The sequence below is a fragment of the Nicotiana tomentosiformis genome, chromosome 4 (genome assembly GCF_000390325.3).
Source record: "Nicotiana tomentosiformis chromosome 4, ASM39032v3, whole genome shotgun sequence".
Taxonomy (NCBI): domain Eukaryota; kingdom Viridiplantae; phylum Streptophyta; class Magnoliopsida; order Solanales; family Solanaceae; genus Nicotiana; species Nicotiana tomentosiformis.
The window spans coordinates 46,717,539-46,745,037 of NC_090815.1; positions in this window are offsets into that span (position 1 = coordinate 46,717,539).

Consider the following 27,499-nt stretch of genomic DNA (forward strand, 5'->3'; position numbering starts at 1 on the left):
GTCGACCGCATAGCTTCTTCTAGAATAGCCCTCTCCTGCTCACTTCTGCGGCCATTATGCGGCCCGCAGAGTGATTATGCGGTCGCATAATGGACCGCATAAACACACTTTTACGGCAAAACAATTCCTTTACTTTCATGTGCATTGTTCAACCCAAAAGGTCCGAGCTGCGGCTCGCAAGCTCGCCGCGAAGAATTTCTATAATCCTCAAACACGTAAGCATAGTCTGGCACCATGAAATATTATTTTCTTTGCAAATTTTACCAGGCCTTACACTTAAGTACTTTGAAATTTTCTTGGGTGTTACAGGTTCTTTGGGTACTTATGACGTGGCTAGACTCTAGAGGTGTTTGGTGGCAATGCTCTTGGGTTTTGGCAACCTGCGTGGCTGGGTTGAGTTAAAGAGATTCGGTTCAGATAGCTTGGTTGTGTGAAAATGGGTTTCGAAGGGTTCTTAATGGCTTTTACCATGGTTCGAGGGGTATATTTCCTGTAGGCGTGAGGAATATGTTGCGTATTGAAATTTTCTCCAGGATGAGATCAATTGGAAGGTTTCTGACTGATCGGGTATGTATTCTGCTTGTGACTCAGAGTTGATTATGAGATTCGTGTACTCTTCGCAGGATGGCATAGTAGACGCGGTGTATTGCATGGAATTGAGATTGGCTTGTGCAAGGTCACAATTCAATTTTGAAGGGAAGGACATAAATTCGTAGGCAGCATGGACGGATTCAGATGACTAGGCAAATGATATTACTAATCGGTATGGCCTGGTAAGAGTCTACATTTCAGAAGGGGCAAGATGTTTTGATTTATGGGCACTTCATTGGTATTACAACATTCTCCTGGTTGATCGACTACTGATATTCAAATTTTGCCAGGTGGCGCGGAAGAATTTTGAAAGTATTCCTCGTGGCATGATCGTGTATGAGAGATGTGTTAGACATTCGAGCGGTGGAGATGGAATCAAAAATGGTGATTCGTATGTTCTATGGATTTGGAGACTGGGAGTTCTCAAGAGCAGATTGTTTCATGGTTGTGGACTGGGAAGTCATGGCCGAAGCTAGCCAGATGATAGTATGTGTTATGATTCAGCCACTGTGGGCTTTCAGAGGGTTATTTATCTATTTGTGGGTGGCCGTAGTTGATTTGGGAGTCCATTGATAGGCCCAATTAGGATGTGTATTCTACACCTAGTCGGATTGGTTGGCTCCATATTGTTATTATTGAGGGATGTGCCATTCGGTTGTTATTGAGCTTATTCATGTTCTAGAATTTTGTGTGAGTTACTCTTCTATGCTACGGGGAGTTGTGATTCGTTGGTTTTAGGCACACATGGTGCGATTTTTGTTGTGGTCTTATAGCAGAATTTGAGCGAGATGAGTAGTTGGGTATTGCATGATTGATTGTGTATTGGTTATGTGCTTTCGAGTTTTGGGTGGCATTATATCATTGGCTTCCCCGTGGTCATGGTAATGCACTTTGATTACTTGATGTCAGATTGCGCGTGGTTATTGATTTTGAGCATGTTGGCTGAGGTACTTCATATGGACCAGTATTTGGATAGGGCGCTCATTGCAGCAAAGTTATGTGGAAGTATGATCCTTTGTGTTAGAGTTGTGTGTTATGGTTCTATGGTGTGTGATGTGTTTAAGAATTTTGTTGTGGTGGTACTTGTTGAGCTTGCAGGACGATTCTCTCGTTTGAGTCATTTTTTCCATGATTGAGTACATTTGGAATGTTGCTATTTGGTGCACGGATTGAACGGGTTGTAGCTATAAATTGTATTGATGTGTCATGCCACTAGAGTGGTCGTGTTGGATGAGATGAGGTCATTGGACCTAGGATGGATACTATCGGATTTGATTACAACATGTTTGGAAGGATAATATCGAAAGTCGGCTTAGAATTGGCTATAGTTCTTGTCGAATGAGAGAAAGTTCCATGACTGGTTGATCTGATAAATGGTTATGAGTTCTGCATGTTTCTTTTATCATTGATAGCGTACGAAGGTTTTAGAACAAGGTTTTGTTTGATATGAGGTTTATTACCGGCATTGGGTTGATTTGAGCAGCTACTGTGATTAGAAATCATTGCTTCGAGCATTTGAGCTATGTGTTATTTGAATTTGAGTATTTGAGTTATGGCTACGGCTTTTGGTACAGCTTGTTCAGACTTATATAGTATGTAGATACGAAATTATAATCTTATAAGAAATTTTGGATGTTGGAAATTTGATTTGAAGGCTTGTGGGCTAGGTTGAATTGAGAAATTTCAGTTATGTTGTGTTATTGGACCTGTATGGGATAGGGTGACGTGGGATCACCCCCGGGTATGTGCATGGAAAGGTTATACGGCGGTTTGGTGGCTTTGAGAATAACTCTGGACACGTTCGAGGATGAATGTATATTTAAGTGGGGGAGGATGTAATGACCCGACCGGTCGTTTTGAGCATTTGCACTTCGCTTGGTAGTTTACGGGCGTGAGTAGCTACGTATGATGTATTTTGACTTGTGTGAATCGTCGGTTTGGTTTTCAGGTTATTCGGGACTGATTTGTGAGAATGATTCTCAACTAGGGAGCTTCAAATTTGAAAGAGTTGACCAAGTTTGACTTTTTAGCATTTGACCTCGGATTGGAATTTTGATGATTCCGTTAGCTCCGTTGGGTGATTTTGGACTTAGGAGCGCGTCCGGATTGTGATTTGGAGGTCCGTGGTTGAATTTGGCTCGAAATGGCAAAAGTTGAAATTTTGGAAAGATTGACCGGGAGTGAACTTTTTGATATCGGGGTCGGATTCCAATTTCGGAAGTTGGAGCAGGTCCGTAATATCGAATGTGATTTGTGTGCAAAATTTGAGGTCAATCGGGCATGATTTGATAGGTTTCGGCATCGGTTGTGGAAGTTGAAGTTTCAAAGTTCATTGAATTCCAATTGAGGTGTGATTCTTCATTCCGATGTTGTTTTGTGTGTTTTAAGGCCTCGAGTAGGTCCCTGTTATGCTGTGGGACTTGTTGGTATGTTTGGACAGGGTCCCGAGGGGCTCAGACATAGTTCGAATCGATTTCGAGGTATTTTCCTTCATGTTTTCAGTGCTGGTGTGTTCTGGTGTCTGGTGTCACATTTCTTCATCGCGTTCGCGTGGCAAGTATCGCGAACGCGTAGTGTATTTTTATGGCAGCAGCAATTGTTCTTCGCGATCGCGAAGTATGTCTTGCGTTTGTGTAGAGTTGGGGCAAGTCCTCTTCGCGTTCGCATATGGAGGATCGCGTTCGCGTAGTGTTGAGGTTGGCAGCCGGGAATTTGATCGTTCTTTCATGCGATCACGTAAGGTTAGTCTCGTTTGCGAAGCTTTGGCAGCAGTGTTCATCGCGTTCGCGTGGGGTGCATTGCGAATGCTTAGAGTGTTTTGTGGCAGTGTGCATTTTTGTTCATCGCGAACGCAATGGTTTTTCCGCGTTCGCGAAAGAGGATGTCTGAGCAGTGTATATAGTACTCTATTTCAAAGGTTTCAGACATTTTTACATTTTGGGAGTTATGGAGCTCGAATTGAGGCAATTCTTGGAGCAATTTTCATCACAAGGATTGGGGTAAGTGTTCTCTACTCGGTTTTGGTTATATTTCATGAATCTACCTTCGTTTTTGGTAATTGGATTGTGAATTTTAAAGAGGAAATTGGGGGTTTTGGCCTAAAGTTTCATAATGTGAATTTTTGAGTTTTGAACATTGAATTGGAGTCGGATTTGAGTGAAACTAGTATGGTTGGACTCGTAATTGAATGGGTTGTTGGATTTTGTGAATGTTGTCGGGTTTCGAGGTGCGGGCCCGGGTTGGGCTTTTGGCCGATTTTGGGCTTTTGATTCAAGATCTAATCTTTTTCGATCGGGATTGGTTCCTTTAGCATTGTTTAATGTATTTGAGTTGATTTTGGTTAGTTTCGAGCTGTTCGGGGGTCGGAATGCGCAGGATGGCATTTTTGGAGAATCGCTTGGCCTGCTCAGTGTTGGAATTGGCTTGTTCGAGGTAAGTAGCTCTTCTAATCTTAGTGTTGAGGGTATGAAACCCCAAAATACGTGTTATGTGATTTGTGTTGAGGTGACGCACATGCTAGGTGACGGGCATGTAGGCGTGCACCATGTGAATTGGGACTCTGTTGTTTCCATGGCACTGAATAGTGGCCCTATTTTTGTTGATATCCGTGTTTTCACCATGTGATAAAGTAATTAAGCTGTCAATCATGCTAGATATCATGCTAAGGCTTTATGCCGATATTGTTGGGACCCATAGTGGTCGTTTCTTGCTGTCATCTCATTGATTTCATTGATATTTTGTACTCAGTCATATTCATACATTCATATCATATCTCAGTCTCAGTTGTTATTTATTGATACATCATATCATTGTTATCGGGCGAGTTTTATGGCATTATGAGATCGTGAGTTAGACTGGAGAGATTGATGACTGAGTGAGGCCGAAAGCCTGATTATGAGTGACAGTTATGGGATCGGGCTGCACACCGCAACATGCTATATTGATATATGCCTGGATCTCGCTTATGATAACGCTTGGGCTGTAGGAGCCCCTCCGGAGTCTGCACACCCCCAGTGAGCGCTATTGATATTATTAAGGGATGGATCTTCTCTGGACGTGGATCTAGTTCGAAGCATTTTATACTTGGAGATGGATCTTCTCCACGGGCTGGATTGGCCTTTCTCGGTACTGAGTGACTGATGGTCAGTGATGTATATATTCCGGGATGGATCTTCCCTGGGCCGTATGGGCCATATACAGCACCAAGTGGTCGAGCATGATGAGCGGAAAGTGTGAGACAGTGAGATTGAGTACTCTGAGAGCGTGAGTACATGATTCATCTTTGAGATACATGGCATTGGCATGCACACATGACATACATGCATAGAGAGGCATTTTTCCTCATGCTATACGGTATCACATCATTCATGATTTCTCACACATGTTGACAGATGGGCATAGTGATGCATTTGTTTTACACTGGTTATCTGGAATGAAAATGAAACATCTTATTTATTATGGAAAGGATTTTGGGAAAATTGTTGTTTTCAAACTTATTCATTTTTTTGGTAACTCTGGTAAATGATTTGGGTTTTCATTGAAGTAGTTGAAAGGCAGAACTATTTTCAGAAATTATAATTTGTTGAGAATTTGATTGTTAAGTTACTTCTGGTATTACATGTTTTATGTTGTTATGAACTATTGTTGGTTATTGAAGTTGGGACCCGACCTTGGTACAAGCTCGTCACTACTTTCAACCTAAGGTTAGGTTTGTTACTTATTAAGTACATGGGGTCGGTTGTACACATACTACACTTTTGCACCTTGCGTGCAGATGTTGGCTGATGATGTTGCTGTGTTCGATGGGAGCTGGATTGAAGATGTACCTGCGTCCCCGTTGTAGCTGCCTCTTGTTCATGGTAGCCTTAGATCTATAAAACTCTGTTTATGTACTTTTCAAATAGACTATGTACTTATTTCATTTCCGCTTTGTAAACTCTATTCTTAGAAGCTCATGATTTGTACTACCAGTTATTGGGGAATGTATTAGATTCAGATATTTCATTATTTAATTGCTTTATTAATTGTTATTTGAATTAGTTAGTGGTTAATTAGCTTACCTAGCGGATTGGGCTAGGTGCCATCACGACTAATCGAATTTTGGGTCGTGACAACAAGATATATAGATGTTAATAAATCAAATAACATCTAACTGTAAAAGCAGATAAAAGTTAAATAAAAAGTTTTAGCTCAAGCATGTGAATTTGGCCATTTTTTACTCAACTAAGAGAAAAAAATAGGGCTAAGTGTAAAACTTGTGGCAAAGAGTTAGTTTTTAAATATGCTGGAAGTCGGGGGGGGGGGGGACGGGAAGTTTGACTAGACACATATTGCTACACCCTCAAGATAAAGCTAGATATTTTCGTATGAAAGCTTTGGCCGAGGGGAAAAGTGCACCTAGTCAGGCTGACCTTAGTACCGGGTCAAATCAATTTCAACCGGGAACTAACGCTGTTACCGGTGGTATTTTATATTATGATCCAACAAAAGATCGGGAAGAATTGGCAAAAATGGTTACTGTTATGTGCTTACCCTATAGTTTTCCTTCTAACCCTCACTTTGTGCATTATATTAGAAAAGTTTATAATCCTACTTATAAAGGTTTTCCTCGCACAACCGTAAAGAGTGATATTTATAAATATAAACATGAATATGAACAATATTTGCGCTATTTATTTACTCATATAAATTATCGTGTTGCTATTACAACTGATATTGGTAGAAGTGGTAATGACTGTGATTACCTTACTGTTACCAGTCATTGGATTGATGAGGATTGGATAATGCAAAAGCGCATTATTGCTTATAGAATAATTAATTCACGTCACACAGGGCAGTTTATTTCTAGCACGATTACAGATATTTGTAGATATTTTTGCATTAGTGATAAAATAATGTCAGTTTCAATGGATAATGCTACTAGTAACATAAATATTGTAGCCTTGCTTACCACTACACTAAGTCCTGCATTTAGTAACATTTTTCATGTTAGATGTATTTGTCATATTTACCATTTAATTGTGGGTGATGGTATGCGAATTTTAAATGTTGAAATTGAAAAGGTTAAAATGGCTCTTAATTGGCTTTTTTATTCAAACCGTAGAAGTAGACTTAGAGAATATTTTAAAAGATGCGATGAATTTGGCCTAAGAGAAAGAAAGGTTCCTAAACCTTGTCCAACTAGATGGAATTACATGTATGAAAGTTTAGTTGTTGTATATGAATATAGAAACCCTATAAACTCAACATTTAATGCTCATGTAAGTGATGATGATGAGCACCTTACAAATGCAGATTGGGCTAATGTTAAAATGCTTGTAGATTCTTTAGAAAAATTTCATATTGCTACAAATGAATTTTCTGGGTAATATTATCCTACTATTTCTAACTGTTTAGTTTATATTGCAAAATTTGCAAATTTGTTTGATCATTTTTCAGAGGGTGGGGAAATTTATCAACTTGCTATTGATTCCATGAGAAAAAAATTTAAAAAATATTTTTTTCCTATTCCCCCTATTTATGGTGTTGCTGCATTGTTAAATCCTATTATGAAATTAGGAGGTCCTCAATTTTGGTATGAAACTGTTTATAATGGTTTAGCACTTGAAGATGAGGAATTGTCTACACTTGCGGACGCAATAGCCTCAATTAAAATAAATGTTTAAACTATTTATAATGCTTATCAAATTGCATTAGATCATGCTAGACCAAATATTCCAACTCCTTCTTTTTCTAGTTCTCAATCATCTAAAAGAACCGCGGGAGTAAAAGCACTTAGTGCTTGGGCAGGGTTCAGGGGTTCTCAAGGTTTTAGTACTAGTGATTTTTCACAACTAAATAAGCTTGAAGTTTATTTGTCACAGGAAATTGAGGAAGTGAATCCCGACGGCTCCTTTAATATTTTAGAATGGTGGAAGGACAAAGAAAAATACTTTTCAATTCTTTCAAGGATGGCCCGAGACATTTTAACTATTCAAGCTTCAACAATGGAATCAGAGAGCGCTTTCAGTCAAACAAGACTTCAACTCGGTGATTATAGAGCGTCTATGAGGGAGAGCTTGGAAAAATCAGTACTTTTCAGAGATTGGATCCATTCGGAAAGAAGAAATTTTGGACTTGCTGAATCACAACCAGAGGTAGACGAAGCTTATGAAGAAATGCTAGCTGAACTTGCGGAGGATGATGCTTCGCCTGGAAACGGTGATGACCAAGCTTCATTTCCGCCACCACCAACGGAAATTCCTCCGGACCTTGAAGGATTTATGAAATTTGAAAGAGATACCATGTAAATTAATATGTAACTTATATTTTGGCACATCTTGATTAGTTTCTTTTTCTTCTCAATGGTGGTATTAGCACCTTGTTGTGCTCATTCCATAGGGGGAGGAAGACTAAGAAAGATATTGCCATGATTTTTTAATGCTATAATAAAAATATAACGCATTGCTTTGAATATCTCTTTACAATATTTTTGTCTTTTTATATACCTTAAGCTATACATATAGTATAATATAGTATATACTATACTATATATATATATATATATATATATACATCTTACTATATACATAGTATATAAGCCATATTCGATAGTATACATCTTACGATATACTATATATATATATATATCTTAATATAGTAAGATGTATATATCGAATATAGCTTATATATATACTATATTATATATACATCTTAAGATATATATATATATATATATATATATACATAGTATATAAGCCATATTCGATAGTATACATCTTACGATATACTATATATACATCTTAATATAGTAAGATGTATATATAGTATATATATATATATATAAGATGTATATATAGTATAGTATATATATATAGATAGATAGATATCTTAAGCCATATTCGATAGTATATAAATATATATATCGAATATAGCTTATATATATATATATACTATACTATATATACATCTTAAGATATATATATATATATATATATATACATCTTACTATATTATGATGTATATATAGTATATCGTAAGATGGCTTATATACTATGTATATATATATATATATATATATATATATATATATATATATATATATAAGATGTATATATAGTATAGTGTGTGTATATATATATATATATATATATATATATATATAGAGAGAGAGAGAGAGAGAGAGAGAGAGAGAGATCTTAAGCCATATTCGATAGTATATAAATATATATCTTAAGTATATATATATATATCTTAAGATGTATATATAGTATATAAATCGAATATTAATGTATAAATCTTAAGATGTATATATAGTAAATCGAATATAACTTATACATCTTAAGATGTATATATAGTATAGTATAGTATATATATTATAACGCATTGCTTTGAATATCTCTTTACAATATTTTTGTCTTTAAATTTGAATTAAAAAATTTAGGTGACTATTCTACAATATAATTTACTAGGAATTGCCTTAGATATTTTTATTACCATTTTTTTTCTCTAACTTGTATAAAAATAATTTAAACAATCGAAAGTTTTTGTTGGGCCCACTTGGGTCCGCTTAGGACCGGCCCACTTAACACGGGACAGCTAGTTCGTGGTCCTGGTCCCGGACCGATTCCAACGAAAAGCCCGCGAAGCTCGGGACCGCTTAAGATCGGCCCGCCTAGGACCGGCCCACTTAGGACCGGACCACTTAGGACCGGGCCCGTGAAGCCCACTTAGGACCGGGCTCGGCCCACATGCCACCCCTAATCTGGACAAAGGTCTTTGAAAGATTCTTCTATAAACATCTCATCTTTCCCATCAATTTTAATTTTAGTTTCTTCATCATTAACATCCTTCAATTTATACAAATCGTTCAAAACAGCAGAGTCGAAAGGAATAATCTTACCGTCAATTTTCGAAGTTCTCTCAGATTTATTGATATTGGCGTAGAATTCAAGAACGATTTCAGTAACAGAGTCACCTGGATACTTCACAAACCCTTCCCAACCTAGAGACTGAACATTCTCTAGAATCTTGGTTGCATAAGACCCATCTGTCGGCACTAAGACCATCTCACATTCTTCTGCAAAATACTTTTTGGTCTCTGCAAACTTTCTCACTGAATGGTCAAGATTTTCACTTTGTAAGCCCATATTTGAAAAAATTCTTTTCACAAATGTCATTTTTTTCTTTTTTGCTTAGTGGATGTTGGAATTAATAGTGAGAATATTATGGTCTTGTGGTGGTAGATTGGTGGCTATATGATGGAACAAGGATGGAGAGGCGTACCGTATGGTGAAAAAGATAAAGGGAAAGAGGTGAGGTAAGTGAAAAGTTTATTTACAGAGGTATTTTAATGAGATTGGGAACAACTTAAAGTACTTAAAAATGACTGAGGTGGGAAGAGTCGGCATTAGGATTTGAGAAGGAATCCAATTAGAGTCTGTCTTTGTCTCCTAGATTTGCTATCCAGATTTCTCATCTCCACTTTCTCTATTTTTTTCTTCTCGAATCTAGCCACAAGCAGCAAAATTTTGTCGTTATATGATTGTTTGGTGGTGACGCACATGCTGGGTGACGGGCGTGTGGGCCTGCACCGTAAGAATTGTGACTTGGCACATTCCGTGGAACTGTAAAGTTGAATAAGTTCTTATTAGCTATATGCTCTCCCTGTGTTATAGAAATTTGACTGCAAATCATGTTAGGAGTCATGCTTAGGCTATGTGACTACACAATTGGGACCCACATAGGTCGTGTACTCGTTGCATTAATTGCTAATTGTTGTTATGTACTCAGTCACAGTTTACTTGTGTATCATATCTCAGTCTCTTCTTGTTCTTGCTAATATATTATATTATCTTTGTTTGGGCTGATGTTTATGACTTCTCAGAGCCCGAGAGACTGGAGAGGTTGGTGACTAAGTTAGGGCCTGAGTGCCGAGCTGTGAGCTATATGTATATATATGAATCGGGTTGCATACCGCAACGGACCTTAGGGCTGTATATATGGATCGGGTTGTACGCCGAAATGAGCTTTAGGGATGTATATATGGATCGGGTTGCACGCCGCAATAAGCCTTATGGCTATTTATATGAGATCGGGCTGCACGCCGCATCGATATAGCGCTTGGGCTGAAGGAGCCCCTCCGGAGTCTGTACACCCCCAGTAAGCCCAGGTACCTATTGAGTGGGAGTGTTGAGAGCTGAGAGCTGAGAGCCGAGTGATTGAGCTATTGAGAAAGGTTGAGTGACTGTTGCCCTAAGAGGCTATACTTGCTTTCATTTGTTGTTGCACTTAGCTGCTATATGGCACTGTTTTGAAACTCCTGGAAGATATTGTATCCGGTTTTACTTGAACTTGGTAATGTATAAACCGATTTGACTTAAATTGCCGGATTTGAAATCATGTCTACTTTCTTGCTGAGATTACTGAAAACAAACTATAATTGTATAGCTTGCCTCTATCTTTCAGTTCCTTATTTATTATTGTTACTTACTGAGTTGGTTGTACTCATGCTACACCCTGCACTTCGTGTGCAGAACCATGAGTTTTTGGACGCGGAGGGTGTTGATATTTCACGTAGCTGACCGTTGGAGATACCGAGGTAGCTGCCTAGCATTCGCAGTCCTTGTTTCTCCTTCCTTATCCTTTCTTTCGTCGTATTTGGATCCAAGCTGTTACAATCATTTCATTTCTAAACTGATTATGTATAGATGCTCATGGCTTAGTGACACCCCAATATTGGGAGCTATTTTCGCACTTGTGTTTTGGGTTTTACCCCCTTGTTTATGAAAACTTTGCCTATTTCAAATGTCTTGAATTATTTTTTGTTAAATATTTGGAGTATTTGGAAATGACGACTTGCCTAGTACCATCGATAGGCGCAATCACGACAGGTTAGGATTGGGGTCGTGACACGTTGGTATAAGAGCCTAGGTTACATAGGTCTCACGAGTCAAGAGCAGGTGTAGTAGAGTTTTGCGGATCGGTACGGAGACGTATGTACTTATCTTCGAGAGGCTGCCGAACCCTTAGGAAATTACACATTCTTGTATTCTTGTCATGCAAATCTTTTGATTCTGGTAACTAAACTTCGGTTGTTATATTGTCTCACAGATGGTGAGGATACGTACTATGGGACAGCATGGACATCCACCAGTACCACCAGTCAGCGCCGTGAGATGCCGAGGTCGCGGTAGGGGCCGCGGTAGGGGTAGAGGTGTAGCCTGCACAGCAGCTAGGGAAGCACCTATAGATCCACCAATTGCCCCAATTCAGGAGCAGGCTTCGGTTGTGGATGAGCCTGTTGGACCAGCTCAGGCACCACATGTGCCCATCGTGATTCCAGGCCTTCAGGAGGCTTTGGCTCAGATTCTGACAATGTGCACCAGTCTTGCTCAGACGGTCTCTATTCCGGCCATAGCAGCCACTTCTCAAGATGGGGGAGGTGCTCAGACTCCCGCCGCCCGCACACCAGAGCTGGTGGTACAGGGACTCTAGACACCGGAGGTACCACCAGCCCAGCCTGTTGTAGCTGTTCAGGACTATGTGGTTCCTGTCATGCCTGATGATGAGCAGCGTAGATTGGAGAGGTTTGGGACACTCCAACATCCATCTTTCAGTGGTACAGAGGGAGAGGATGCACAAGGATTTTTGGATAAGTGTCAGAGGATACTCCGTACAACAGGTATTCTAGAGACCAGTGGGGTCTCGTTCACTACTTTTCAGTTCTCTGGGGCTGCCTTCAGTTTGTGGGAGGCTTATGAGAGGCGTAGGCCAGTCGGCGCAGCAACCCTTACATGGCAGGAGTTCTCTGTTCTCTTTATAGAGAAGTTCGTGCCTAAGTCCCGCTGAGAAGAGTTGCAGGCAGTTCGAGCAACTTCTTCAGGTTGATATGTCTGTGACGCAGTATGAGATGAGATTTTCTGAGTTGGCCCGTCATGCTGTGTCGCGCCCCCTTTTCCTTGCAAAATCGGGTTTCGACATATGACAACTCTTTTACGGAGGTATTAAAAGAGGAGAGTCACCACCTAACGGGTTTAAGGTACGTTAGGGAACCTATTTGCAGTTAACTCTGGTTTTACTAGTCTACGCTACCAAAGATCGGGTAAGGGATCAAATTACCTCGAAGAGAAGGTGTTAGGAACTCTTCGAGGTCCACAACTGCGGGTCCCGGCCGAACTCGAATTATATGAATTAGTCAGATAAACAAAGAGAAAACAAGAGGTTTAGGCAGTTATTATTAAAAGTCCTTGAATAAACATAAATAATTGATTTAAAGACAGGATGGGGGGAGGGGGGTCCTGAGTTTTTTAGCCTAAAGGATCACCCCGTGCAACATAAATAATACTCCGTAACTCCCTAGAGATGGGGTGTTACTCGTATTATTCAGCGGACACAGACTATCATCTCCTGCTACCCGGTTACTATCTTTAAGTTATTACCTAAAGCGCACTAGTTGATTCTAAATCGTGCCTTATGCGTGCACTACCCGTCCCATACCTATGGTCCAGGAGGCATTTGGACCTCTATTTTGGGTGGTTCTAGACTTGACTTAGGCTGCTCAGAAAATGTTAAAACTAGGCGAAAGTTCAAAAACATGTAGGACTACACATAAGGGAAGTAAATGGATCAAGTTAGCCTCCACATGTAAGTAACAAAAATGCACGCTAACAGGTTCATAATAAGGCAGTAGACAATTTCAGAATTAAGACGAAATGGGATCCTTATATCCTATAGTCATGGCTTCTGGGTGATTCTAAATTTTAAACATACAGACAATGTTGCTTTCTTAGAACAACGAATTTGCGGATTGTGAGTATTATAAACCCTATAGGTATGCTTTCTAATTTGTTTGCGAAATAAGGCAGTGAAACAGTTTGATAGTTCAAAATTGCCAGCGTTGATTTTATCAGCATACTTTCTAGGCGAGCCACAGAGTCCTATAGTCAGAATTTCTAAGAATTGGCAATCGAAACTGGTTTTTATCCTTTTATTCTTATGGACATGCTTTCTAGGCGAGAAATTTAGTAGGAATAACAGTAATAGTAGCTAATTTGATTATATTCCTATAGGCATGATATCTAACATGAAGCAACTTGAAGAATAATCACCCTGTTGCAATACAGAAGGCAGATAATAATGTGAGAGTGGAACATGTGAACAGGTGAGATGATTTATGTCCTATATGCAGGGTATCTAACAAACACATAGAGCATGTTGAACAAATTAGACACTCAGATCTTATAGGCAGGATTTGTACCCTTTCATGCAATCATTAGAATAGACCCATTTTTCCAATTTTACTAATACCCCAATCGTTATTATAGAATTATTACAGGCCCAATGATGAAATAAATTACAAAGTGATAGAAATAACTATAGTGGGCCTAAGACAGGCCCAAAGTGTACCCAGCCAAGCTAGGCCTTCAATTTTGTCTCCACACAGATTTTAGCATAGCCCAGAAATCACAGGAGAATTTGGACCAACCCAATAACCATAGTTGATCAAAGGATCCAGGAAAATAGTCATTTACACAAGCCAATTAGCTTATTTAGTAGGCTTAGGAGGGACAGAATTGAGCAGTCGAGAAGAAAGTGGCCAAAGAACCTTAGACCCTAGCGTGTCAGAGTTTACAATGGCCTCAAAGTGGACCCCGAGCAGTGCTCACACTAGGGAGGTTGATAGGAAGTTTAGGGGGGGCCTTGGCTTTCAACCGACCAAGAATTAGAGACTTAGAATAGGGAAGCAACCAATGAAAATAGTAGTAAAGAAATAAGGTTTGGAAAAGTGCATTTGCAAACATTACAAAGTGATCACATAGTGAACATGCCAACACAGAGGGTGAATGAATTCAAGAAAACAAGTTAATGCTGCAAGTTTCACTTAATATATTGGGGCAGGGTTACATATTAATAAGAAGCAAGGAGTCTTAGACTTTTGGGATGAAAGAGTACATAGGCAAAGGAAGATTAGGCCAAATAAGACAAACACTTATCACTAATGCAACAAGTTCAAAACCTAAAGGATCAAATTATGCTAAACACAGGGAGTAAACAGTACAACTTATACCAACAAGGCAGACATAATCATATATTATATGGAAAACAAGTCAGGAAAGATTAATCTAAGATAAGTAGTTGTTAGGGGTACAGAATTGGCATGATAAGAGCATACTGAGTGATAATCATGGTCATATGAGCAGATTACAAGTAGAGTGAATGTCTTAACGGATCAGGGCATACTAATAACATAAATTAATCACTATAGAAATTTAGAATCAAGCAGGAAACAAGATTAGGCCCTACAACTAATGCAAACACTCAAATTGTCAACACATTAAGCTAAACATGTTTTAAACTGTCCAAATTGCCTAAGTTAGATACAAAGACATTTTTTTGGGACTAACAGTTTAGGCGTGAGAAAATGCTAGAGAAGTTCATGCTATAGGCAGAATCACATATGAAGAGAGTCAAGGGGTTATATCAAGTCATGCAATTTAAAAAAAAAACATAGATATGCTAATTAGAACATAATGGAATAAACATTGCGAAGGTTGAGAAACTAACCAGTTATTGTTCAACAAACAAGAAGAGAACATCAATATGACCCAGAATCCCAGATGCGTCAAGTTCCCAAGGGTTTCAAAGAACCCAAGGCAGCGCTCACACCCAAGAAAGGTCGGAAAAGTAGGAAGTCCGGTGGCCTTGGCTTTCAGCCGGCCAAGAGCCAAAAACAGAACAAGAGAATAAATGAACACAGAGTAAAGCCCTAATTTTTCAGTGAAAATAAGCGATTGAAGTCTTGCCCTAGAAGGGAATGGGGGAGGGGTTTATATAGTAGTAAAAATCAAATAGTAACAGAGTGATTTAAGCGACAAACAAGGAAAATAGATATACAAATAGGTCTGAAAATCAATTTAAGAGATCTGTAAACCCTAGTTTTTAGGGAAAGTAAGTATCAATAGAATATAAACAAAAATCGTACTTATAGTAGCATAGGACGAATATAGACAGAATAACACTCAAAAATCAGGGATTTGAACCATATTTGGTTCTATTTCGGAGAGATCTGCTTTCCATATTTAGGCAAGCACTATAGGAGAATAGCCAGTACCAAAAGAGGTCGAATATGGTAAGAAATAGCCATCGAATCCCATATTTGGTGGGATTAGGAGAAGATTTAGTGGGGAGGCGGTTTTAGGGTTCTTCAGAGTAGGAGGGGAGATAGAGAGGATATGAGGGCGGCAGATTGGAGGGGAGTGATTAGAGTTTGGGGGTGAGGGGATAATTAAAAGCAGGGATTAAATGTGGGTCGTTGATCTTAAAGATCAACGATCAGGATTTTAAGAGGGTTGGGTTGGGTTGGCTTAGGCGGGTTGCGACCGGGATTAGTGGGTCATTTGGTTTGGGCTGGGGTTATTTGGCTGAGGTATTGGAGGTTTTGGGCCGAAATTGTTTAGGTATTGGGGCTAGTTTTTAAATACTCAATATTTATCAAACAATAATTTATAAAAGTAATTAATAAATAACAAAAAATATTATTTGTGCACTAAAATGATTGAAAATAATAACTTAATATTATAAAAATATAAAATGTTATTTTGGCACAAATAATGTGATTATACATGAATATAGGCTATTATTGCAAAAAATGTGCAATTAGCCTAAAAATGCAAATGTAATTATGAAACAAAATAAAGTAAAATATTATAAAATATACGTGTAGGTGTAAATAATAAGTTAGATGATTAAATCATCATAAAAATAATTTGAAGGATAATTATTGGATATTTACACAATAAAATTCAGAAAGAGGTTAATTTAAAGCTTTTAAAAATTATGGAAAATTATGAAAAATGCTTGTATAGATTTATAAACTAAATGATGATGCAAATATACTATTTTGAAAGTATATATATATATATTTAAAAAATATGAGGGAAAAATTGGGTATCAACAACTGCCCCTCTTTACGCGGGAATGAAAGAGTTGTCGGGTAAAGAAATGATGACCGGTTTTGACCGAATGGGATGATTTGAGAAATAGAGGCCAGACTCTAGTTTCTGAGTTGCCTACATATCCCTGATATTACGGGAATCAGGCCGCGTATAGTTCTGGATCCAGCGGTGAACTGAGCCGATGGAGTTGTTGCAGGAATGGTCGTATGCTTCGGAAAGTGTTCCTTTAGGTAGGATAATATCATATGAGTTTATATGAGTTTGTGAATGGATGTATCTTAGAACGGTTATGGATGAGCATTTGAACGGTTATCAAGTGGAAGCAGGTAACAGACAGTGGTTGGCTACATTTGAGGTAATTTCAGGATGTGAGCACCAAACGGAAACCGGAGCGAAGATTGCTCCCGCTTAAAAGAACGGTTACCTCCTGGATTACCTGCAAAACGTAAATGCAGTGCATGCAAGTATATATGGGATTATTACGAGAATTTAAACATGATACAAATTCCCTTTGGACCATGAAAGTTGTCTTTGGACGACGGGGATAATGTCCTTAGACCATGATGTCCTGGGCCATGAATCGCATGATAAGGGATTCGCAGGCCATGAAATGATGTTCTCGGGCCATGAAAATGCTGCCTATGAACTATGACGCCTTTAAATAATGATGTGCAATATTGAGAGATCCTCAGGCCATGGCATGGTGTCTTCCGGCTTTGAGGATGATGCTTTCGGACTATGATGCCTTTGAACAAAATGGTGATGTTTCAGCCCATGAGATGCAAAGACATGATTCTTGGTCATATGTAGAGAAAAACAAGACAGATCTTAGTCCTGTATAAGATTAGGGGCAGAGCTTAGCCCCGGGAAAGTAGAAAAATAGTGATAGAGTTTAAGTAGTGTAGCATTTGGTATCATGCAAGGAAAGGCAGAGCTTAGCCTTATGCAGTTGAGGATGCAGGGCTTAGCCTCATACAAAATAGGAGACAATTCTTAGTCTCATGCAAAATAGAAGACAATGCTTAGTCTCATGCAATTGGGAGACAATGCTTAGTCTCATGCAAGGGAAGGGCAATGCTTAGCCTAATGCAGTTGTGGAGGCAGGGATTAGCCTCATGAAAAATATGAGACAATGCTTAGTCTCCTACAATTAGGAGACAATGCTTAGTCTCCTGCAATTAGGAGACAGTGCTTAGTCTCATACAATCGGAAGGCAATGCTTAGCCTTATGCAAATATGTAGACAATGCTTAGTCTCATGCAAGAAAGGAGACAATGCTTAGTCTCATGCAATGGAAAGGCAATGCTTAACCTTATGCAATTGGGGAGGCAGTGCTTAGCCTCATGCAAAATGGGAGACGATGCTTAGTCTCAAGCAATGGAAAGGCAATGCTTAGCCTTATGCAATTGGGAGACAATGCTTAGTCTCATGCAATGGAAGGCAATGCTTAGTATAATGCAATTATGGAGGCAATGCTTAACCTCATGTAAAGAAAATATAATGAGTGATAGCAAAGTATTTCTTAGCTGGAGACATGTTTGCGTTTGGCAACTTTATCATTATGAAGATAGTGATTTTGATGTGTGTACGTATTTGCGATTATTCCTTGTTCCTGCATCCAAAGAAAAATTGTGAGTTTTGCAGGGAAGGTTGGTTCATGCCTTCGCCTGCTTGCTTTGCTTTTCTTTGCTTTGTATCGAGATCCTGCTCAAGTTACCATGGGTAGCATCTGGATGTTTCATAAAAATAAAATTTTTGAGAAAATATGCATGCATTTGATGAATGTAGTTAATTAAAGACATATTAGTATGCAATATCAAGTAAATTAGATGAACCAATGACTGTGACACTTTAGAGACATTGCGACTTCTTTGCATTAGAATTTTGAAGGTCCTCCTCAAAATTCTGCCCCAGTTTAATAAGCAATTCTTTGACTATTCTGCATATGATGAAATTGGCTGGATTTGCTCCGCAATTTTGAGGGTCCTCCTCAAAATTCTGCCCCAGTTTCTGACCATGGTGAAAAATGAAGATTTTATTGAATCGTGACCGAACCCACAAGGCTACCTACGTATCCCCTCTTAAACGGGAATCAGGTCAAGCAAAGTTCAATTACATCAGATGAAGAAATGTTACAATCTAAACATAGTATCTCCTGACTACATCTGAGTTTATAGGTTTTGGCCAAACTTCTCCGTCCATCTCTGCGAGTATGAGCGCTCCTCCTGTTAGTACTCTGTGAACCATGTAGGGCCTTTGCCAATTGGGTAAAAATTTCCCTTTGGCTTCATCTTGATGCGGGAAGACTCGCTGCCCCGGTGTGAATTGTCTAGGCCTGACCCCTTTATTGAAAGCTATAGATATTCTGTTCTGGTAAAGTTGACCGTGACATACTGCGTTCATTCTTTTTCCATGAACGAGAGCCAGTTGCTCATAACTACTTCGTATCCATTCTGCATCACTGAGTTTAGCCTTTTGTATGACTCTCAAAGAAGGAATTTCTACTTCGGCGGGAATGACGACTTTAGTGCCATAGACCAGCAAATAGGGAGTTGCCCCAGTGGATGTGCGAATCGTGGTACGATATCCAAGTAGGGGAAATTGTAACTTCTCGTGCCATTATTTGTTATTATCTACCATCTTCCTTAATATCTTCTTGATGTTTTTATTGGCGGCTTCCACAGCTCCATTCATTTGTGGCCTATATGCTGTGGAATTCTTATGCTTGATCCTGAAGGTTTCGCACATGGATTTCATCAAATCACTGTTAAGGTTGGCTGCGTTATCGGTGATGATTGATTTCGGTGCCCCGAATCGACAGACAATACGATCCCTAACGAAATCCGCGATGACCTTTTTAGTTACAGGCTTGTCAGATGCAGCTTCAACCTATTTTGTGAAATAATCTATGGCCACTAGAATGAACCTGTGCTCATTTGAAGCGGCGGGTTCTATTGGACCGATGATATCCATCCCCCAAGCGGAGAAAGGCCAAGGTGAACTTCTTGCATTGAGTTCATTGGGTGGCACTCGTATCATATCTGCATGTATTTGGCACTGATGACACCTTTGAACATACCTGATGTAGTCAGTTTCCATAGTCATCCAAAAATATCCTGCTCTTAATATCTTCTTGGCTAAAATGAAACCATTCATGTGTGGTCCGCAAGCTCCAGCATGTATCTCTTTGAGCAGTTTGGAAGCTTTCTTGGCGTCAAAACATCGTAATAATCCTAGGTCTAGAGTCCTTATGTATAGAATTTCTCTACTTTGGAAGAAATGGTTGGAAAATCTTCAGAGTATGCGTTTCTGAGTATGATTTGTGTGCTCCGGGTACTCTCTTTTTGCCAAGTGTTCTTTGATGTCATGTAACCATGGATTCCCATAAGTTTTTTCTTCAACATGAGCACAATAAGCTAGCTGATTATGGATTCCTACTGGAATAGGATCGATGAAATTCTTGTCTGGGTATTGTATCATGTAAGATAGAGTGGCCAACGTATCTGCGAACTCATTCTGGATTCTCGGAACATGTTTGAACCTTATTTTTGTGAACCTCTTCATACATCTTGTACGTAGTAAAAATATGGCAATACTTTGGTATTCTTTGTAGCCCATTCTCCTACAACCTGATGTACCAAAAGGTCTGAATCTCCAATTACCAGCAACTCCTGAACGTTCATGTCAATGGCCAACTTGAGCCCCAAGATGTAGGCCTCATATTCTGCCATATTGTTGGTATATGGAAACCTGAGCTTTGCGGACACTGGATAGTGTTGACCTATTTCTGACACTAAAACTTCTCCAATTCCTACTCCTTTGAAGTTTGTAGCTCCATCGAAGAACATTCTCCAACCGTCATAGGTTTCAGTGATATCTTCTCCTACGAATGATACCTCTTCATCGGGAAAATATGTTTTTAGTGGTTAGTATTCTCCACCCACAGGATTTTCTGCCAGACGATCTGCCAATGCTTGCCCCTTGACCGCCTTTTGAGTTACATAAATGATGTCGAATTCACTCAGTAGTATCTGCCATTTTGCCAACTTTCCCGTAGGCATGGGTTTCTGGAAGATGTATTTTAATGGATCCGTTCTCGATATGTGGTGTAGGCACAGAAGTAGTACCTCAACTTCTGAGCTATCTACGTCAAAGCATAGCAGGTGCACTCTAGCAAAGAATATCGTGCTTCATAGGGTGTGAATTTCTTACTTAGATAGTATATGGCCTGTTCCTTTCTTCCCATCTCGTCGTGTTGTCCCAAGACACAGCCGAAAGCCCCATCCAGTATAGATAAATAGAGTAGCAGAGGTCTCCCAAGTTCTAGTGGGACCAGAACAGGTGGTTTGGATAAATACTCCTTGATCTTGTCAAAGGCTTTCTGGCATTCTTCAGTCCAACTTGTCGCAGCGTCTTTCTTTAACATTTTGAAAATCGGTTCACAAACTATGAAACGGCTGATGTAATTGAGACGCCCCAAGAAAATCATCACATCTTTCTTGTTCTTTGGAGGTGGCAAATCTTGGATAGCCTTGACCTTTGACGGGTCTAGCTCAATTCCTCGACGGCTGACGATGAACCCTAGCTGCTTTCCAGCGGGGACCTTGAAGGCACACTTTGCGGGGTTCAGTTTCAGGTTGTACCTTCGAAGTCGATCAAAGAATTTCCTCAAATCTGCTATATGATATGTGCTTCTTTTGGATTTGATGATGATGTCATCCACGTACACCTCTCTCCCCTTGTGTATCATGTCGTGGAAAATGGTTGTCATGGCCCTCATATAAGTGGCTCCAGCATTCTTTAGACCAAACGGCATCATTTTATAGCAATACACTCCCCATGGTGTAATAAAGGCTGTCTTTTCGGCATCCTCTTCTTCCATCCAGATCTGATGATATCCCGCGAAGAAATCCACAAAGGATTGGAGTTCATGTTTGGCACAGTTGTCGATCAATATGCGTATATTGGGCAACGGGAAATCATCTTTGGGACTTACTCTGTTTAAGTCCTGATAGTCGACACACACTCTGACCTTCCCATCTTTCTTTGGAACTGGCACAATGTTAGCCAACCAGGTCGGATATTCAACCACTCTGAGAACCCTGGCTTTGATCTGCTTGGTAACTTCCTCCTTTATTTTTAGACTCATATCTAGCTTGAATTTTCGGAGCTTCTGTTTTACAGGCGAACAAATAGGGTTGGTAGGTAGTTTATGGGCCACTATGGACGTGCTCAAACCGATCATATCATCATAGGACCATGCAAAGATATCCTCATACTCCTTCAAGAACCGAACGTATTCTGCCTTCTCTGATGGTGATAAGTGAATGCTTACACGTATTTCCTTGACTGTTTCGGAGTCTCTCAAATTAACTGTTTGGGTCTCATCTAAATTGGACTTAGGCTTGTTTTCAAAGTTTTCCACTTCTCTGATAATTTTCTCGGGTATTATATCCTCTTCCAGATCCTCTGAATCATTATCCTTATGTTGCGTTGTCTCATTATATGTCACAGTCGTAAGTTCATCAGGATAGGTAATAATGATGTTGTAGAGAAAAATGTAAAGAATAATAATAAATACTAAAAATAACAATGCATTAGATAAATCTTGAAAGTGTCAAATAAGTACGGCTCGATGACCCGAGCAATTATTTCAAACAAAACATGCTTATAACAAAATACTGAAAATGTCTTAAATGCTCATAAAATTGCTTTTAAAATAAGTGATGCTAATAGCTAGGCTACCTAGGAACTCGACGGGACCTTGATGGTGCAGCAGTCCAATTCTTGAGAATAGCCCCCTTCTCCATGGTCTTAATAATGAGGCCTTCTTCCTTCTCCTCAACTATCGCACTTCGATCCATGTCTTCATCATCCAGAAATAGATTCCTTATACCAGCTAGAACTTCATCTTCTTCGGACTCCCACATCATGTCAGCTTGATGAAATGACTGGCTCAAATGTGGTACTAGTTGCTCTATAGGGTAATAAGGACCACTCCATGGTGGCGACCAATTCTGATACTCGTGCCAGGTGTATTCATACACAAGCCCAAAAGTTGTGCCATGACGCTTTAGCTGTATTGGTTTGGTGATTCCCTGGAGATTCTTACCGAGACCTTTTCCAGGTTCATACCATGTCCATGCCAATATTCCTTCTATCTCACTGCTCCACCATTTGTCCTTTTCAATTGCGTTGACGCACTCGATGCGATGGTATATTTCTCCCCTAACTTCCTGCTATTCTCATTGTCCGGAAAAGTTTGATTAGTGTAAATGGGATTACTTCCCGTCCCCATGGATGATCACTTCCTGATGGTTCCACTCAAACTTCACGACCTGATGTAGAGTAGAAGCTATGGCACCAGTGGCGTGTATCCAAGGTCGTCCCAACAATAGGTTGTAGGTAGCAGATATGTCCAACACTTGAAACTCAACATCAAACTAGGTTGGGCCCATCTGTAGGCTAAGGTTGGTCTCCCCAATTGTGGCTCTTTGAGACCCATCAAATTTTTTCATATTCATACTTCCTACTCATATCTCGTGCATACCTTTATCCAGCCTTTTCAAAGTAGTTAGTGGACAGATGTTGAGACTCGAACCCCTATCTATCAGGACTCTGGCAATGAACTTGTCTTCAAATTGCACTGTGATATGCACTGCCCTGTTGTGACTTAATCCTTCTGGTGATAGCTCGTCTTCATGAAAAGTGATCTTGTGTTTTTCCAACACTTGCCCTACCATGTTGTCCATCTCTCCACTAGTGATGGTGTTGGGTACATAGGCTTCGTTCAACACCTTCATCAGGGCATTCCTATATGCGTCGGATTTTTGAAGCAGTGATAAAATGGATATTTGAGTAGGGGTTTTGTTCAGAAGATCAACCACAGAATATTCCCTTGCTTGCACCTTTCTCCAAAGGTCATCCGGGCCAGTCTCAATGACAGGTGATTTAGATGAAGTTTCTTTTCTCGTTCCTCCTAAATGCTCGGGTGTATAAACCCTACCAGTTCTGGTCATGCCTTGCGCTGCACCTGTTTCTTCCATTTTTGCTTTTCCTTTTCTTCTTGCTTCCACAACATAATCCCATGGTATAGCATTAGACTTATAAGACGGCGTTGGTGCTACCATCATGGTGAAGGGCGTTGTTACTTTAACCTCAAATGGAGTTGGTGTAGCTACCTCAACTTCAATTGGTGCCTGAGTCTGTACCATGATAGGTGTGAGAGTGATTGGAGATGTTTCAGAATTATCCCCTTCCCGAATAAGTCCAATTGACCCCTCTGAGTCCCATTCTTCATCGGTCTCTATCACGTTTACTCCTCCACCCCTATGATTTGGGAGATGATTGTTACGGACATTGGGTGCAGCCTCTTTTGCCTGTACTACTTTGGTGTCAATTAATGTTTGAATCTTATCCTTCAAAGTACGACACTCATCAATAGTATGACCTTTCATGCCTGAGTGATAGGCACATGTCTTGTTTGGATTAATCCACTGGGAAGAGTTTTCCATAGCAACAGCGGGAATGAGAGTGATATAACCGGCAACCTTCAATCTCTCGTACAATTAGTCTATAGGTTCAGCAATTAGGGTGTATTATCTGGGTGGTCTGCGGTCGAAATTTGGTCTAGGGTTTTGGTAATTTTGGCGGGCTAGTGGTGAGTGGTAGTATGCGGGTTGGGTGTTATAGGTATGGTAAGTGGTGGCAGGTTATTGGTATCTGGGAGGTGAAGGCTGATATGTGGTTGGAGGTGTTTGGTATGTGAGAGAAGACTTCGGACCTTGGGCTACCATTACTGCACCTTCTTGAGATTTTGAATATAGAAAACATCTGGTGCATTTTCTGTGTTAAACCTAAACCGATCCATGAAATCTGATGCCATGCTCACCCAATTAACCCATTTCTTTGGGTTCTGACTAATGTACCAAGATAGGGCGTCTCCAGTGAGGCTTCTCATGAACAGCTTCATGCGGATTCTTTCATCCCTGCCAACTCCTACAAGCTTGTCACAATATATTCTCAAATGCACCTTCGGATCACCAGTTCTGTCGAACATTTCGAACTTTGAAGGTTTGTAACCCTCTGGCAATTCTACATTTGTCTGAATACACAAATCTTCATAATTCAAACCCTCAATGCTTTTGCCCCCTTCGACACTTTGAACCCTGTCATTAAGTTTCTTGAGTTCCTCTGCCATGTTCTTAATGAGCAAGTCCTTCTCGGTGGATTCGGGTATGTATGGGGTCTGTTGTGGGGTAAGGTTTCCATATATATGGGATTGCTTTGCTGGACTCCGGGAATCTGGGCATAATAGTGGCCATTGGTTGAGTTTTGCTGGTCAGGAGTAGACTGTGGTGCATTCTGAGGGGTGTGGTATGTGGTTGTTTGTGGGTATTGAGTTGGGTGGTGATGGTGTTGTTGGGGAGTAGGTATCAGTAGAGGATTGTGGTTCTGAGAAGGTGTGGCGTATTGATGTGGTGCGGGAGGATTCAGTGGTGGGTTTTGATTCTGCGCGTTTTGGGGAGGTGTCCGGTTTTGGGCGTTTGTGTTTTGTTGGTTGATGTCAGGGACGTTTAGGGTAAGGGAAAGGTTTGCCAAGTTACGAACCTACTCAAGTTCCCCTTGTAACTCTAATATCTTCTGTTCTAACCGTAAAACCAATTCATTCTGTGCCGGAGTACTCCGACCATCCGAAGTCAAGACATTCTCTACATGTGTAGCGTTATCTTTCCTGATACCACTCATATCATCCATTTTAGCTTTTCCCTTTCTTTTTGGATCACTTGGGGGAGGAGGAGGTGGACCACCTCTAGATCTGGTATGATATGCTGATGATGCCAGTATGCACGAACCAACCTTAGGGGATGGGAATAAATAGAGAAAAGAAGAAAACAAAGAGGTAAACAAGTCAGTAAGGAGTAGTAAAAGGATATTTGCGGTGTTTAAACACATATTGAGGAATTATATATTCGCATCCTAATTGGGGACCTCATTGTGCCTGAGGTAGGCCTAAGCGATACATAGATTTGGAAAAAATTAATGTTAATAATTGCGTCATTTCATTAATATGATAAATGGACCAAATCTCAACTAAAATGACCATAATTATAAAAAGTCACTAATGGCATTTGCCTTATTACAACCAAAGTCTAAAACGAATCTAGAAAGCAAGTAAAACATCATTCCTAATCTATTTGGTCCAAGAGGGACCTTCTCCATGCTTGGCCTTCTTTGCTCCATTAATCAGAATCCCCAGGTCGCGCACGTCCAACAACAACTATGCCCTTGCTAGATGCCCTCCTTCGCTGCCCTCTGCATTCTGACAGTCTGAGATCCTCTTCCTCATCTTTCCCTCGAGCTCCATCAACCCCTGCTCCAAATACTCCAACCTCTCTATTGACTTAGTAGCGATTCCCCTTCATTCGTTGATTGCTTCTATGTCCACTTTATGTTGTTCCAAATGCCTGGCTTCAGACTCGATAACCCTTTTGTGCAACCTCATATATTTGACTTGTGCTTCAGCAACGTCGTCTATGACCCTATTCCTCAAATTAATTCTTGTCTTGACATCACCTGCTATATCATCTTCCAACCATGATGGATAGAACTACACATGGCCGGCATGATACCGATCTGGCTCGATGGTATCTTTCTCCACAATGACCTTTTAATGCCACATATGATGTGCCTCGCACTTGAATGGAATGGCGTTCCCCTAGAAGTCTGCTTTGTACTGAACCATTTTGGAAACTCGTGGTATAACCTGCTTTCTCCCAACTTGCCTCATAACCCTTATGGGAGCATAAGGATAGATTCCTCTCAATCCAATTAGCACTAGATGAGGAGCCTCTCTCGACCTGATGATGAACTCACTGCTACGGAACCACTCAAACATCCAATGTACTTTGTCATCAGTCAAATTGCTAAAGAAATGTACCCAGCTCACAACGTTTCCCGGTTGTGCAAACCTGTTTGGCATAAAAGTCATTCTCTTCGGATGGTGATAGGCTATGTGGTCATTCCATGGTCGTCGCGGAAGTTCTTGACGGTGTTCTCCTCTCTGAAGGTGTTCCAACAACCATACTTGCAGCAACAGATTGCAACCCTCGAAATGCCTATACCCCTTTTTGCAACGGTCTAAAGCCCGATACATCTCAGCAAAAATCATAGGGACAATAGTATAAGTTTACCCCTCAATCCCCTCCATTAAAGTCCTGGCGAGTGTGGATCCTTTCTCCTTGTATTGGAAATACCAGAATCCCCAGAAAACAGACAATGAATATGAAAACCCGGCGGTGTGTCCAACCTAGAGAAGTGATGGCAAGCTCATCAGGATAAAGGCGATATGACTTGCTGTGACCACAACGCTCATAAAGGAACTCGAAGGGTATGTAAGATTTCTTCAGGCAGATTAACCCATCATTTTTCTTGAAACCCATCATTTTTAGGAGACCTCGAGAAGTGCGGTTCTAAAAGGGGAGTCATTTCTATGTCACCAAAATGGAAGAAGGCTCTCTTCTCATCCCAAAACATGGTGGCGGCCTCAATTAATGCATTGTTTGGCTGAATGTCTAACAAGGAGGGTAAATTCCCGAGGACCCTTTTCACATGATTTTTATCACTAGATGAGAGATTTTTCCACCAATCCAGCAGCAAAGGTGGGATATTTTGGACCATCCCGAACCTGGGGACTTCGTGCCTCATTTCTGCAAAACAAATAAAGTTAGCCCTTTCCCCCTTCGGATTTGGCTATTTACACATTAATGATCAACATATTAGCATGTTTTCTCCAAATAATGCACAGATCGTGATTGTGTCCATTGGGATTATGGAAATTCCGGCGGACTTTGGACAAGGCTTGCCTTAGCGGGTTATCACGTGGACAGCTTTCTAACCCATACTTGGTTTGGACATGATGCATGCACAGTTAATATTAGAGTAGGGGTTTCTAGAAGAGTCTAGACCGGTAC